This window comes from Sprattus sprattus (assembly GCF_963457725.1).
Source record: "Sprattus sprattus genome assembly, chromosome: 2".
Classification (NCBI taxonomy): Eukaryota; Metazoa; Chordata; class Actinopteri; order Clupeiformes; family Clupeidae; genus Sprattus; species Sprattus sprattus.
The window spans coordinates 59,937,291-59,952,897 of record NC_137921.1 but is presented as its reverse complement, the minus strand read 5'-3'; the positions used below and the strand labels follow the sequence as shown (position 1 = coordinate 59,952,897).

General features: G+C 42.2%; 1 protein-coding gene across 2 annotated transcripts in view; it reads left to right on the top strand.

The window, feature by feature from the left end:
• Window positions 1-10,099: 10,099 nt before the first annotated feature.
• hivep2a (HIVEP zinc finger 2a) overlaps window positions 10,100-15,607 on the top strand; it is a 41,766-nt gene continuing 36,258 nt past the window's right edge. For both annotated transcript variants that reach the window (XM_080832894.1, XM_080832895.1), the window contains exon 1: window positions 10,100-10,323. The gene's annotated coding sequence lies outside the window, so the exon portion shown is untranslated. The remainder of the gene's footprint in view (window positions 10,324-15,607) is intronic.

Here is a 15,607-nt window from a genome sequence, read left to right as displayed (position 1 = left end):
AAGCTGTGGGAGAAACAGAGAGACTGGGACGATCCTCTGCTGCCAGCTGACATTCTGCAAGCATGGAAGGAGTGGGAAAGTGAGCTGAAGCACATAGACAAGATCTCCATCCCCAGATGTTATGTCACAGCTGTCTTGGATTCACCCAATGCCTGGAGAGGTATCCACATATTCTGCGATGCCTCCGAGCGGGCCTATGGTGCGGTAGGCTACCTGCGTACAGCGGATGCCTCTGGACAAGTACAAGTGGCCTTCCTAGCAGCCCGCTCCAGAGTAGCACCAAAGCGGCAACAGTCCATGCCTAGACTAGAGCTCTGTGCAGCCCTCACAGGAGCTCAGCTGGCCACAACGCTCAAGAGAGAGCTCACTTTGGATGTCCGCCATGTTCATATGTGGTCTGATTCATCCACTGTGCTCACTTGGATAACATCTGATTCATGTCGATACAAAGTTTTTGTCGGCACACGGATTGCTGAGATCCAAGAGCTCACAGACATCCACATGTGGCGTTATGTCCCAACGAACGCTAACCCAGCTGATGATCTCACACGTGGTAAGACACTCCTGCAGCTGGCAGAGCCATCCCACTGGAGTCAGGGCCCAGCCTTTCTGCTGGAGCAGTCTGACGCCTGGCCAGCATCCCTCCAGATCACTGTGAGTGGCAGCGACGAGGAAGAAAGGAAGCAGACATTCTGTGCACACGTGGTTGCAGGCAGCAATCAGCCTGACATCACACAGTTTCATACCTTTCAAGATCTCGTCAATGCTACAGCACAGGGCCTACACGGGGCGGCCGGCCAGCAGGGGAATCCTCCGGCTGATACCTACAAAGAGGCAAAAATCAGACTCTACAGAGATGCCCAAGCATCTACATTCCCCGAAGAAGTCAAAACCCTTTCCGCAGGGAAACCAGTGCCCTCCACAAGCAGACTTCTGACCTTATCACCTGAGCTGGATGCTGACGGGCTTCTCAGAGTTGGTGGGCGCCTGCGCCGTGGAGAGGGACTGGACCAAGATGTAACACACCCAGTGGTTTTAGACCCTAAACACCCTTTTACTGCCCTTCTGGTAAAGCAGTATGATGAAGACTTACGTCACCCAGGAGTAGAGCGGGTCTTCGCTGAGCTTCGCAGGAAATACTGGATCCTGAGAGGACGGGAGACCATCAAGCGTCATCAGCACCACTGCACACAGTGTCAGAGGTGGCGAGGGAAACCAGAGGTTCCAAGAATGGCTGACTTGCCCCCCTCCCGCCTCCGCCTGTTCAAGCCGGCCTTCCACTCTACTGGTGTTGACTGTTTCGGGCCCTTCATCATCCGGGTTGGTCGTCGCAGTGAGAAGAGATGGGGCATAATATTTAAATGCTTGACCACAAGGGGAGTCTACCTAGATCTGCTGAATAGCATTGATACCGATTCGTTCCTGATGGCACTCCGCCGGTTTGTCTCCCGGAGAGGAAAGCCCTATGAGCTGTTGTCTGACCAAGGGACAAACTTTAAGAGTGGCCAAAAGGAGCTGAAGGAGGCCTTCACTGCCCTGGAGCCAGATCTGCAGTCCCTGCTTGCCAGGCAGCAAATCAAATTTCAGTTCAATCCTCCTGGGGCACCTCATTTTGGAGGCACCTGGGAGAGAGAAATAAGGTCCTTAAAAGCAGCCCTCCAGGTGACACTCGGCAGCCAGTCCGTCACAGAGGAAGTGCTGAGAACAGTCCTGACGGAGATCGAAGGGATACTGAACTCAAAACCGCTCGCTTATGTGTCATCAGATGTAGCAGATGTGGACCCAGTGACCCCGAACAGCCTTCTGATGGGGCGGCCAGACTCGTCACTACCTCAGATTGTCTACCCTGCCTCTGAAATGCTGACACGCAAACGCTGGAGACACAGTCAGGTCCTGGCTGACCATTTCTGGTCACACTTCATCCGCAGATACCTACCTAGTCTTCAGCCCAGAAGCAAGTGGACCAAGGAAACCGGCAACCTCCAGACCGGAGCTGCGGTGATGATCGTTGATCAGCGCCTGCCTCGCGCCCTGTGGCCAGTGGGTGTTGTAACCCACACTACTGCGGGAGCTGATGGGAGAATTCGATCGGCGACAGTGCAAGTGAAGGACAGGGACTATACCAGACCTGTTTCTAGATTGGTTCGCCTGGCAGCCCTGCCGGAGGATGATCAGACACCACTAACCTCTTGTTCTCCACAGGACTAATATGTTTGTAATGGCCTCTCTTGTGGGCAAATTTACAGGGTATATTTGGGGGCGGCATTGTTAAAAAGGCCATAGGAATTATATGTTAAGTTGCCCAGGAGAGCCTGTTTCGGTTTATGACCATATAAGGTCATTATGTTGGTCATGTGATTCCACTCCAAACTGTATTATTTATAGATCTTTGAATTAACGGCAGAAATAGTTGGAGTGGCAGTTGGATTTGAGCGATAACTTCATATAATTGAACGTTGGACATGGTTTAAGTTGTGTGCGTCCATGTTTAAGTGAGTACCTTGTTATTATGTGATTGTTATAGTTTAATTATAGTTTGATCATAATTTTGATGAGGAATGTTATTTAATAACGTTAGCATGATGGTAAACGTTTGGTGAACTAGCTTAGCATAAGCTGCAGATACTGTATACAAGTACTAGTGTTTATCTACGCTAACTTTTGAGCGATCTTTTATTTATTGTACGTGCCATTGTTGATTCATATTAAGCTGGTAGCATGTCAGTACTATAAGAGTTGAATGCTTAGTTAGTTAGTCCCCTGTATAATGTATTATTTAAATGTTATTACAGGGTTGTGGATTAATGTATATTTCTGTTTGTATTTTACTTTCAGAACCACACACCTATAATCCTACACACACACATTTGACACACACTCACACACACACCCTACAATCCATTCCATTTATTTGTGTGAAAACAATACAAGTGCTAATAATCAAACTACAATCCAAGTCTCCATTATTTTCCATTCTTACCGGATGCCCCTCAGGGATAACACATTTCCCGACCCCCCTCTATAACAGGGACACATGAAATTCACACTTCTTTGCCTTCACAAATAGTTGGTGGGTGAGAAGGCGCTGGTGAACGTGCTGGTCATGCGTGTCCTTATCGGGAGAGAAGATGAGGATGTCATCTAAATAAACAAAGACCTATTTATTCAGCATCTCACGGAGCACATCATTGACCAACGCCTGGAGTACCGCTGGCGCATTCGATAAACCGAAAGGCATCACGAGGTACTCAGGGTTTTCCACTCATCCCCCTCTCTTATTCTCACCAAGTGATAGGCGTTCCTTAGATCCAGCTTTCTGAAGACCTTGGCGTTCTTGAGTAGCTCAAACGCGGAATAGATGAGGGGAAGAGGGTACCCATTCTTGATGGTTATCTCATTCAACCCACGATAATCAATTCAAGGATGGAGCGTCTTGTCTTTTTTGGCCACGAAGAAGAACCCAGCGCTGGAAGGAGAGGAGGATGGCCGAATAAGGCCCCCCCGCCAGGGAAGACTCAATATACTCATTCTTCGTCTTAACCTCCAGGGAAGACAATGAAAGGCGGCGCCCCCTAGGGGGTGAGCTACCTGGTAGCAGGTTGATGGCACAGTCATGAGGACGATGAGGTGGTAGAGAGGTGGCCCGGGTCTTGTTGAAGACCTCCTTGAGGTCCAGGTAACACAGAGGCACTCCGGAGAGATCTGGGAAATCAGAGTCCACAAAAGCTGTGCGAGGAGAGTTGACAGTAGGACGAGAAACAGAAAGTACAACACGACTGGAAGATAAAGCATTGGAGGAGTGGGATACGTTGGAATCAGAAACAGCATGAATGCAGGTGACAGAACAGTTCCAGGGATTATGTTTCGTGAGCCATGGAAAGCCGGGAATGATAGGGTGTGAAGGAGAGTTGAACAGGTGAAAACTCAGAGATTCAGTGTGTTTGGAGATAGTCATTTGAATCTGATCAGTCCGGTGAGTTATCTTGCACAGTAAACGTCCATCTAGAGCGTGAGCCTCTAATGGCTTGGGAAGAGGAATTCATCTTAAATTCAATTTCTTAGCTAACCTCCAGTCCATAAAAAATGTTCACGGACCGGCTTGAAGGTGTAATTTTCCACCACTTGTTAGTCATGTCATCCATTCATATTGATGTGATCACTTAATTTCACCCATGAGGCAAGCGCGAGTTCGATAGAATGGAGTCTACTCATATACAAAAGCTAACAGTAACGTGAAGTGGCGTTAACTTGCGACCAACACCATTGTATTACGAATGTTAATGCATGAAAAATACAACTCACCATAACCCTGACTCAGTGCTTGGTCTCCATGTGCTGAAGCAGTTTTGAAGGCTTCATTAGCTTATTTGCTATCTTGTCGCCACATATTATACAGAGCGGACTTGGTGCGTGAGAATCAACTGTTGCGATAAACCCGTAATTTAAGTATGACTCCTGGTGTTGTCTGTTAAAATAAGCTTTCTTTTTTGGAGGTCGTAGGCTCCTCTTCTGGCTCCTTAGTGGGCCTTTTCACCTTTGCAAAGAAGCTCTCCAAAGATTTTAGTTTTGTACTCATTTTCGCTAGTTTGCGGGCATATTTTTTGAGTGACGTATCACGTGAACGAGACTAAGCGTCTTGACGTGACAAGAGGCACAGGCGAATATTACGTCCTAGAAAATCCAGTCGTTTTTCAAAATAAAACCCCTTTCAGACGCTAATAATGAATACAGCGGAAATTATATAAATTATTTATTCTTTCTGCGCGGCCCGGTAACAGATGCCTCACGGACCGGTACTGGGCCACGGACCGGTGGTTGGGGACCACTGATCTAGAGCATGAGCCTCTAATGGCTTGGGAAGAGGAATTCCATCTTAAATTCAATTTCTTAGCTAACCTCCAGTCCATAAAACTTTTGTCAGCCCCAGAGTCAACTAAAAACGAAGTGGCTTCCGAGAACATTCACTCCCAGAGTTGTTTGGAATTTGCTGTCGACTTCAGGAAACGCTGCTCATTTTCGGCCCTATATCTAATGAACTGCCGCGTTTCTTCTGGAGACCCTGTAAAGCACACAGGTATAGTTGTGGGAATTGTTATGTATTCCTTTTATCAGTCACCGACACGTAGTTACTGGATCATGCGGCGCCATAAACTGTTTTTATTGACAATGACAACAACCATGCAGGTCAGCGACAACAACCATAGATTGTAGGCTACATAACTAACGTTTTATGACAACAACCCAACTGTTACCATGGAGATATTTGTACTGATTCTACAGGAACAGTCTGGAACTAGTTATTGTTCTATTGTCATCGCTGGAGAATACATACAGCAGCTGTTGCACGATTAACATTTTCCCCAGGTATTAATAGTTCAACGTGGGTAGTAAGTTGGTGTTTTCTACCAGCCAAACAAACATTTCACCAGCATTTGGCCGATTGGCTGGTGTTAAAAGTTTTAGAGCACTGCTGATAACAGTTTCCATTTGCGTTTTATGGGGAAAATGTTACTGTTTACACAATGCAACATTTCATCAAACAAGTTTTAAAACCATGAATTACAAAGAAAATACTTACATTTGTGTGCTGCTTTTCGCGCTGCCATTTTTAAAGGGACTTCTTGAATGTTGTTTCGATGTTTCTTCTTTAATGACAGCTGCCAGACTCAATTTATTGCCGCCATCTACAGGATTGGGGTGTGAATGATAGCGTAACTTTGTCAGTTATGGGACGGTTTATTAAAAATCGGCCATTCTATTAAACAAACGATAGGTTTAATTAAGCAATATAGCACGAGTGGGAGTGGGGTAGGTAAGGGATAATCCCACGGGTGGTGTTCGGCCGTAGCCATCGAGGCCGAAGGCTGAGTGGCGTAGGCAACAACACCCGTGGGATTATCCCTTACCTACCCCACTCCCACGAGTGCTATATTGCTTTTATAAAACAATTCTACTGTCAACAAATTAACATTTCAACACGAAGTTATTGATTAAAAATGGTTTATTTCACCATTGTTTCTCCGCAACAAAAAATAGTTCCATTGTCAACGTCTTGGTTTGGAATTTTAAAAACTTTAAATTAACGGTTATCATCAATGCGAATGTTTCATCGCGGAGTGATTTATTTTTAGCTGTGAAAAGTCCCGTAACTGTAGGTATGTTGACGAATAACCTATAGCATGGAACGTCTCTCGTCCAATCAGAAACAGCTAAATTACGCGCTAGAACCCAATTGTTTTATAATAATGGATTAACATGACAACTTGAACGAAACACACGCATGCCGGTAATTAACAAGGTTACATTAACAAGCTAGACAGTTAGGACCATAGCCTATGGTTAGGACACTGTCCTGTCAGGGGCAGGTTCCTGCTAGTTAATAAACGTAGGTGTGCATCTCGGTGCCTTCCAGATTAGTTAAATTAACTGACTGTGAATTCATTGTACCTTTCCCATGCGGTGCATGAACAATGCTGGTATTGGATGTATTTATCTGCAATCGCGATGACCGTGAGTTGAGGCTTCTCCCTCTTGCATTGAGCTCTGTCAATTCTCGCCTCAAATTTAAGCTTGTTATCCACCATATCGAGTTTTAAATTGTATACATATCCCTCCATTGCATAATTAAGTCCCTTTTGAAGGCTTCTAGGCGAAATCAGGTCCTTTTGTCTCCAAAAGTTGTCCAGAGCCTCTTGGGATATAGTTTTGTCACTGATAGCTGCCATTGTAAACTCTAGTCAGCTCTGATAAAGTGTCCGATTTAGCAACTGTCACAATGGGGGGCGGGGCTTAGCGATAGGTCAATTGCACCATCCACATTTTATGGCAGGAAGGGAGGAAAGTTACCAATATTTTGCAGACATTATGTTTCTTTTGTTAATATGAAATTGTTTCTTCAACATAAGAGTCTTAACTACAATTTAGAAAGATTTCAGAAATGTACAGTAATTTTAACCCTTTGAAAACACAACTTTTATTTAGTGTCCTCTGTAGTGGACAGCGGGACTTACTACCGCCAGTTTTTAACCACTTTCCATGAGTGAGGCAGAAAAGATATTACTAAGAATTGATGCAGGGGAGTCAGACTTAGAGCTGTCAGGAGATGAGGTGGAGGAGGGCCTGGCAGTTGAGCTGGAAGGTGAAAGCTCAGAGGAGGACATATCAGCTTTGGAGGAGACTGAGCAGGGAGAAAGAGACACCGACAGTCCATTATGTGTTTTTAGTTGTGTTATTGTATGTCATTTTCTTAAATGATGTTCCAGTTTTCAGATATGTTTCCTCCAATGAACTAGTTCTTTATTTTGATGAAATGAAAATACATTTTAACCAAAAAACATACGAGAATTGCTTACATTTTGCGATCAAGCAAGACCCGATGTCCACTAGAAGGGACAGATGATACAAAATATATAAATACATTGTTTTATTTTTCTTTATTTTTTGTAATATGCTTCTTTCAGCCACAATACTTAAATTATCCCCAAAAAAATCTGAATGTCAAAACCTTTTTTCCTCCGGGTCTCAGGAGGAAAATAAAATAAATAATGATGGAGCTTGTAGGCCTAAGGTATGATATAACATCACCAACTAACCAACAAATCCGGAATTAAACATTAATAAAACTAAGCAAAAAGTTTTTACTAGCAATGCGATATTTGTGTTAGTGAAACATGTGATTGCCTATATTTTGCCTATGGCGCAGTCATCCCCCGGTAACCACCAGCGTTAGTAGTCTTCTCCACCACTTCTAAGAAAAACCTTGGGATAGAACCTTGGGATGGGAGTGAATTTCAATCATCAGAATGATGACACGTCTAAAAGTAGGACCAAAAGGATGTCATTGTGATGACCCCATTTTTTTGGAGTCCCTGTAATACAACCATTTAGGCTATTTTGTACTTTATTTCCTATTTGCCAGAGGCAGGTTGGCAGGAAAACGTATCCTTCAGAGAAATTAGTGTATGCATTTGGGAGAATTATCATTTAAAGTATTGTTTCTTATGGAAGCCCAAAGATACCATCTGTTTACATTTATTTTATACCCTATTTTCTCAAACTCTCAACTTATTTATGTCATGATCTCAAGATAACACAACTTTGTTTCCCTGAGAAAACTACATTTATAATTGTTACCTCATATCTTGGGGAAATTATACATAATGAAGAGGACAGCAAGCTCCACCGGCAGGGCATCAACATGAGCTTGATGTTGTGGAGACTATACTGCTGATCAGTTTGGCAACCAAGCTTTGGGAGACTTGGTTTTCTGATGAATGAAGTAGTAGTAGTAGTAGTGTTATTGTCAATTTCTTCACATGTCAAGACATACAAAGGAATCGATAGGACGTTTCCCACTCTCCCACGGTGAAACAAATAAAATGCACAGGCACAACAGATAAGACAAGACATTGCCTAATACTAAGTAAACATACAGATTCACGTACAAGATTCTGTAAAGTGTAAACGTAATGCAAGTGGTAAAAGTGCAATAGACAGTTTGTTGCAGAGTCCTGAGTGATATTAGGATGTTATGATAGTTTTTTTTGTTCCTGCTATAACAATTATCTTGAATCTTACTGTTTTCATCCTTAAAGGTGCATTAAGGCTTAATAGCTATTCGCTAAAGGTATGCTAGCAGCTAAAACTAACGAAATCTCTTGAAATGTGCTGACTTTGACATTATGACAAACTAATTACTCAACGACTGTCCTTACACAGTCAAACATCAATCATGTGCAACACAAGACTAAGCAAGACGGCAAATAAGCTACTTACTAGATCGGCAGAAGGTAATCAAAGTCAGGTCGGCGGGCATCGGCAGGCAAAACTACAGAAGGCAGTTATATGCCTATCGACCCTGCTATGCCATTGGCACGGACGCAATTCTCCATATTAAAAGTCATTGTAGGGCCCCAATTTTTTTTAAGCTGTTATTTTAAGGTTAAACTGCTTATCCTAACCCTAATCCTGAAGCATAATTGTTGCATATTGTGCCTTTAAAGTAAAAGCATGCAATGCGGCTGGTGTTTGACTGGGTCGATGTGAAGCCTAGCAAATAGGTTGACATACCCTAAAATTATGATGTAGGATATTTATTTTATTTTTATTTTTTTACAAATTATGAGGTATATATTTGCAAAAAGACAATAATTTGTACAAATCATAGTAAGTTTATTCAAATGATAACTTATAGACACAAGTAAGGAGTTCTGTATTTGTGGATAGAAAAACACATTTGCGAACTGTGGCTTATTTGTGGATCATGGTACATGCATTTTCTCTCCATATTGATCAATGTAGGCTACTCCTGCGCCATATGCTACAAGGACGCTACATGAACTAGCCTATTTTCTAATACAATTCAATGTTTTCCTAAGATATCGAATTAATTATGTCATTATCTCTTGGGAAAATGTTTCGTTATCGAAAGATAATGACATGGATGAGTCGACATCTTGAGGAAACGAAGTAAAATAACTCAATATATCGTGAAAACAGAAACTAAATTAATGATGCAGCCTACAGAGCCCTTTCAGAGCCATGGTGATTTCCTTCTGTGCTTTTAGTTTTCCTCACAATAGTTTTGGATTCATACACAATACATTTTTCGTTATGTCGCAATATTTTTTGCATTCCCTTGCAATAATTGTTGCAGTGCCTCGAGATACCTGTTCTGAAGATAAGGCAAAAGTACTGCGAGGAACGCAAATATTGATCATAAAAATTAAAAAAAATCATCACTATGAGCCTTAGAGGGCTCTGTAGCCTTGGGGTTGCGTAGTTGCTTTTTTTGCCATATATACATTCGTTGTTTTTGTAAATAAAGAGTAGACTAAATCGACCGAGCTCTATCCGGTGCCCTACGCAGGCTACTATTTCCGTCATGTTTGGACATGATTTGTGATGTGTCAAAGTCGACCAGAGCTTATTGTCCTGGTGAATCGCAGAGGGAGTTCCCCGCCTGCAATGCACCCTGAAGGAGCTGAGGAGCGAGGCTTCCGAGCGCTCCCCGCCTCTCCCTGCCCTTTTCGTGGGTCTTAAGCCTCTCTCTGGGAAACGCTGGGGGATCCAATGACGTCACGGACGAAACACACTTACACACTCATACGATGTAGCAGACTTGCTATTCTGGGAAGTGAAGCCAGGAATAGGCCGACTCACCCTGTCTCTTTATCGCGAGTATTTCAACTTGTCTTCGCGTGTCCGGGGCACAAGAAACAGTAAAAGTCGTCAGATTGTGCAAGAATGGTTATGGAGAACATCGGTTTAAATTTTATTTGCGGAAAGTGAATGCCTCTTGCGTATGCTGTGATCCTTTGAGAGGTACGTACACGGCTCAGTATCATCTCTGGTAGTTTATGCTGTTAGACATTACATGCAGCGCACTTCAGATGTGGAACAGTAAGTGAATCGTTGAAGAATAACTACATAGATTGAGATGTCATTGAATTGGAAAAGTGTATAGGCCTATGCTTATGCACGACGTGTTGCTTATACTAGGGGAATACCCAGTTACTTGCATGAAGACTTGGAATGTTGCGTAATATCCTGTGGAATTTGCTCTATACATTCAGTAAACGAAGTGTTCCACATTGGTATTTGGGAACCAACCTTACGATCGATTGGGGTTCTATGTATACTGACAGTCCGCGTAACTTGAGGAAATTAGTATCTTCATTTTATGTGCGTGTTTGTGTATTTATGTGTGGGTGTGTGAACAAATAGGTGTATGTCTGCGTGCACTGTAGAGAGAGTGGGAGGGACGCTGGCTCGTTCCGGGAATGTTCCATGACGTGTTTGCCGTCAGGAAGGGCTGCGGAAGGGGGTTTTCAGCCAGGCGCCACTTTTTTCTCTGTTTTCAATAGACTGCAGTCTTGCTGTAGGCATCATTCTTAGTTGATTATTGAGCACATTTGACACACCACCTGAAAGAATGGCCGGTTCATTTAGATAGTAACCGAAGTTAAACTGCATTTCAAATTCTATTCTGTATTTTTGTAAGATGGTGTCAGATTTAGAGTAGAAGCCTGTCTCTGGATGCAAATATACAGCAAATTTCTCTCACGTCTCACATACCAAACTGTAGTGCACAATTCTAACGTGGTTACGTATGTCATTAATTAATTAATTTCAGATGCATCCATGTCAGACCTGTGAATGATCCATTAGTGAGAACTACTGCCTGGGTCAACATTAGTTATAGAATGATTTATGTCTCTGTGAATGTTGTTCCTTGTTGCCATATTTGTCCACCTCTCTCTACCTCTAAGAAGAAAGTAATAGGCGTGCTTGGTCATTGGCTTTCAAAACCCCACAAAGTTAACCACACTGATAGCTACAGCATTATTACCTCCATCAAGGTTGTTATGTTTTCAGTTTAGTTTGTGTGTCTATCTTTGTTTGTCTGTCAGCGTGGATCCAAGGGCTGGATCCACTTTTAACTTTCTTTTACATTGTTAGTTAGGGCAGTGGTTCTCAACCTTTTTTCAGTGATGTACCCCCTGTGAAATATTTTTTCAGCCAAGTACCCCCTAACCAGCGCAAAGCATTTTTTATTGAAAAAAAATATGTAATACATAGCGCTATGCCATCATTGTCTGATTTATTAAACTGTCAACACTGAAGATTGAACTGAGAGCATTTGCAATTACATTTTAGTAAGAAACTTGTGCTTGTGCTTTACTGAAAATCTTTGTCAGTTTTGGTGGCAGGGAGGAAACTGCTGTGATCAAGCTCTTCTCCAGGCACAGTCTGTTTCTCTGCTTTGTTTTGATCACAGACAGTCATTGCAGAGAAGGAGGCCTCACATACATATGTGGAGGGAAAGGGTAGTAGCTGCTCCAAAGCTTTCTCTCCCAGGTAAAGGTGCTCATGCTTCACACACATCCAAAACTGTGAGTGTGGATGTGGCAAACTTCATCTGGAGGCCACGGTCAGCTGACACTTCCAGGAGTGTTTCCTGATTAGTGACAGGTAGCTTGCTTCCATACGCATCGGACAAGAGAAATGGGTTTCTCACCCAATCCAGCAGTGATTTCTCCTCCATGTCAGGAAAGTAGGAAATACATTTATTTTTATTTTGAATCAATTGGTCAAATGTCCCAAGATGAGCAACTTGACTGGAGCTCTGTCCACATCCTCATTAGAGAGAAAATCATCCACCTGAGGAAAGCAGGTGAAATCCCACTGTGCAGAGGCTCTTCTCCGAAGCTCTGCTTTCTTCAGGAAGCCTCCCACATTGTCATACAGGTTTAAAATACTGGTGTCCTTTCCCTGCAGACATATTCAGTTCTTTCAGTTTGCTGAATATATCTGCACATATTTGCAAGGCAGTCTGTGCGGCATGGCAATCTGTGCTCAATCAGAAAGGTGTGTAATTCAGAGCGTAATTCCAACAGCCGGTTGAGTATTCTCCCTCGAGAGAGTCTGTTGCAAACACTTTGTGGCATTACTTTATTTAGTTGAGTATTCTCCCTCGAGAGAGTCTGTGTGCAGCAGCAGTTGTGTGTGTTCAGCTCCCATATTTTCGCGAAAAAACTTATTATACAGTTACTTGACAAAACGATAGAAGACATTCCTCTAGAATACCTCTTTTTAATGAGTTTGTTGCCGTTTCGTGATTTCCACTAAGAAAAAAATAGTTTTCCACACAAATGCGTAGCAACCCACCTTCTGACTGACAAGAAATTACAAACCTGCGAAAGCAGACATTTAACCAACATATGGCCCTTACAAATCAACGAAATTTTGGAACATTCTGAAGAGCCGTATAATAACTATTTTAAATATATCTTTAAAAAATCTCACGTACTACCCCCTGGACTACCTTCACGTACCTTCAAGGGAACGCATACCCCCGGTTGAGAACCACTGAGTTAGGGCATATCGGCCTTGGTGGAGGTCTCGGTATCTGAGTGTCATATTCAGGCTATAAGGTTGATATGGTCATATGTCACTTAAATAACCATCTGTTTCCAGCTGTGAATAATACATTCATGTGAGTGTATCGAACAGGGTCAGTACTTACATTGGTAGTGTGCTGAAAGTAGTCAATAAGTGGCTATGTAATAGGCCTGTCTTTTAAACCTCATCCTGAAGTGTAACCTAGCAGCCGTGTATATGTAGGCATGGTTACCCAAAAGATAGTTCTCCAAATGGTGTCGGCTAGGTTTAAGCAGTAATGTGTCTCCTGGCACTTTCTAGGAGTGTGAATGTAGTGTGATGTCAGCACTGATCTTAGCTGCACAGTAAAAACAGCCTCCCCTCTCTCCTGGGCTCAAAAGAGGTCTGATCTAAGTGTAGCACCGTAACTTCACATCCTTACTTCTTTGTAACCTCTCATTTTTTGTCTGCAAGTGGAGCTAATTGTAGAGAGAGTGAGAGTGACAGAGAGAAACTGTGAGCAGGCTGTCCACTGTCCAGATTCTGAAGAGTGAAAAGAATAGGAGGGATATGGTATCACTGACAGCAGGCTTGCACAATGATGCTACTTAAAAGACACAAAGTGGAATGCTGTGTGTATTGCTAGAGTCAGCACATCTGATCATTTTAACAGACCTTGGTTCAGATTTTAGCACAAAAGCAGTTTCCTTTGAATAGCATCTTTCCACTGTAGGGATTTTCAAGTGGCTTGAATGTTTACAAGTAGCCATATATTTTGCTCTTCGATTGGAACGTCAATTCCGAGCATAACTAAATAATTATATATTTCTCCAGCGGCAGCACTAAGATAAGACCGTTAAACCAGAGATGCTTTAAAGTTGCAAACACATTACTTTATTTAGTTTAGTATTACTTTATAAATCGATATAACAGTACCGCTATGATTAATTAAAGGCTACATTTTAGTGGACATTTTGCTTGTGTTCATTCAGTGACTCCTCAACAAGCTAAATATGTAAGCTATAATTTATTTTGCAGTGTTCACCGTGTGACCTTGGGTAAATCTTGGTTTTAAACAAATAAGCATCAACCATCGCTCCAAGCACTACCCAGCAGTTTCTGGGCATCACAGAAGTATCTTCCCCAGAGTGGGTACTTATTTCGCCCCTGAAAACAGCCCTGAAAAAGGTCCTACAGGGGCGGTTTCTCCAGTGGAAAACTGCCTTAAGGTGCCGGCCCCCCTAAAACAGCCTGTGAGTTCCTGAAGTGGAAAAGTGCCTCATTAAACCAGAGAATCTGTAGATAGGATTAAACCCACGGTCGAGTTGACAGTTGAATTTTGCCTTAAGGTTGGTAAAGCTTGATTTAAATGGCTTCATGGCAGCTGTTATATACATATAAGCGTGTATTTAATCTGATGTTTTGTTTGTGTTAATTCAGCGTTACAAGGTAACTAATTCCTTTTGCTGTATTCTCCTCATAACCTCTGGTGAAAATATGCTTGCTGGTTTTAAAAACCCTTGTTATTGTCTTTCACTCATGTATTGTTTAACCAATAAGCACCAATCATCACTGAATGTCAGTTTCTGTTTAGGTAAATAAAAACAGAAGAGAGTGTACATGACTATGGCAGTTGTTGTGATGTTTGTCATCTATGCCCATGTGCAACCTAAAGGCTCTTGCACTGCTACTGAGGGCCATAATGACAACTTCACATATTGTTGGTGTGAGATATGTAACATTATTGGATTGGCACAGAATTTGAATGACCTAAGATTTCCTTTTGTCTTTTCCATTTCTGAAAACTAGTTGCTCTTCCAGTGTTTACCAGGTTTGCAAGAATATAATATGTTTTATGAACAGCTTTTACACAGTATAGAATAAATAGTAGTTGGTGGAGATTTTCTCTTGGGGTAGTAAAAAAAGAGAGGGATTAAAAGACACATATGCTCCCATATAAAAACAAAACAAACTGACAATACACAATTGCAAAACTGCATGTCAAAGCATGTGTGTCTTTCGGGCTCTCACTCCTGGTCTCTGCTGGAAAACAGAATGACTCTGCCATGATTTTCCTCACCCTCTTCCTTATCTTAGACTGAAGCCAACCAGTTTTACTGCACAATGCAGAATTATTTCATTGTGTTGCTTACTGCAGTTTTCACGTATGAAATTGTTTTGTGCACATTTAAAATGTTGCCATTATGAAAGGTTTAAACACAAAATGTAGTCTTATTATTTTCTCTGCAAATGTCCATGTCAATCATAGGCTTACAACAAAATTGATAATTTCACAGATAGTTCTCCCTATCCTAATCAGTGTCGTGTTTTGTGACAATTATTACAGTAAAGCACAGAAAACAAATATTCCTCGTGTACAAGATGCTAGTCATGTAGTCCAATGTGTTCTTCAAGTGAGTTGGGTGTGGTGATGACGTAACCACATAGCAGGACTACTGCATGGCTCTGACATTCTTTGTGGTAGAAGAGTTTGCTATCTATCCAGTCTGTCAAGTCATGTGAGGGCAAGAAACACCTAAAACTCAACCTTTTGCAAAGACATTTGTTTCCTGTTTCCATTGTGTTTCAATTCCTTAAATATCAGAAAATGATTGTTATGCTGGCTTGGTTCAAAGCATTGTTACATAAAGGGAAGCCACATATAGTTTGCAAATAGTAAAGTACATTTAATAAAGAAAAGTAAGGACGAAAGCATAGTGAATGA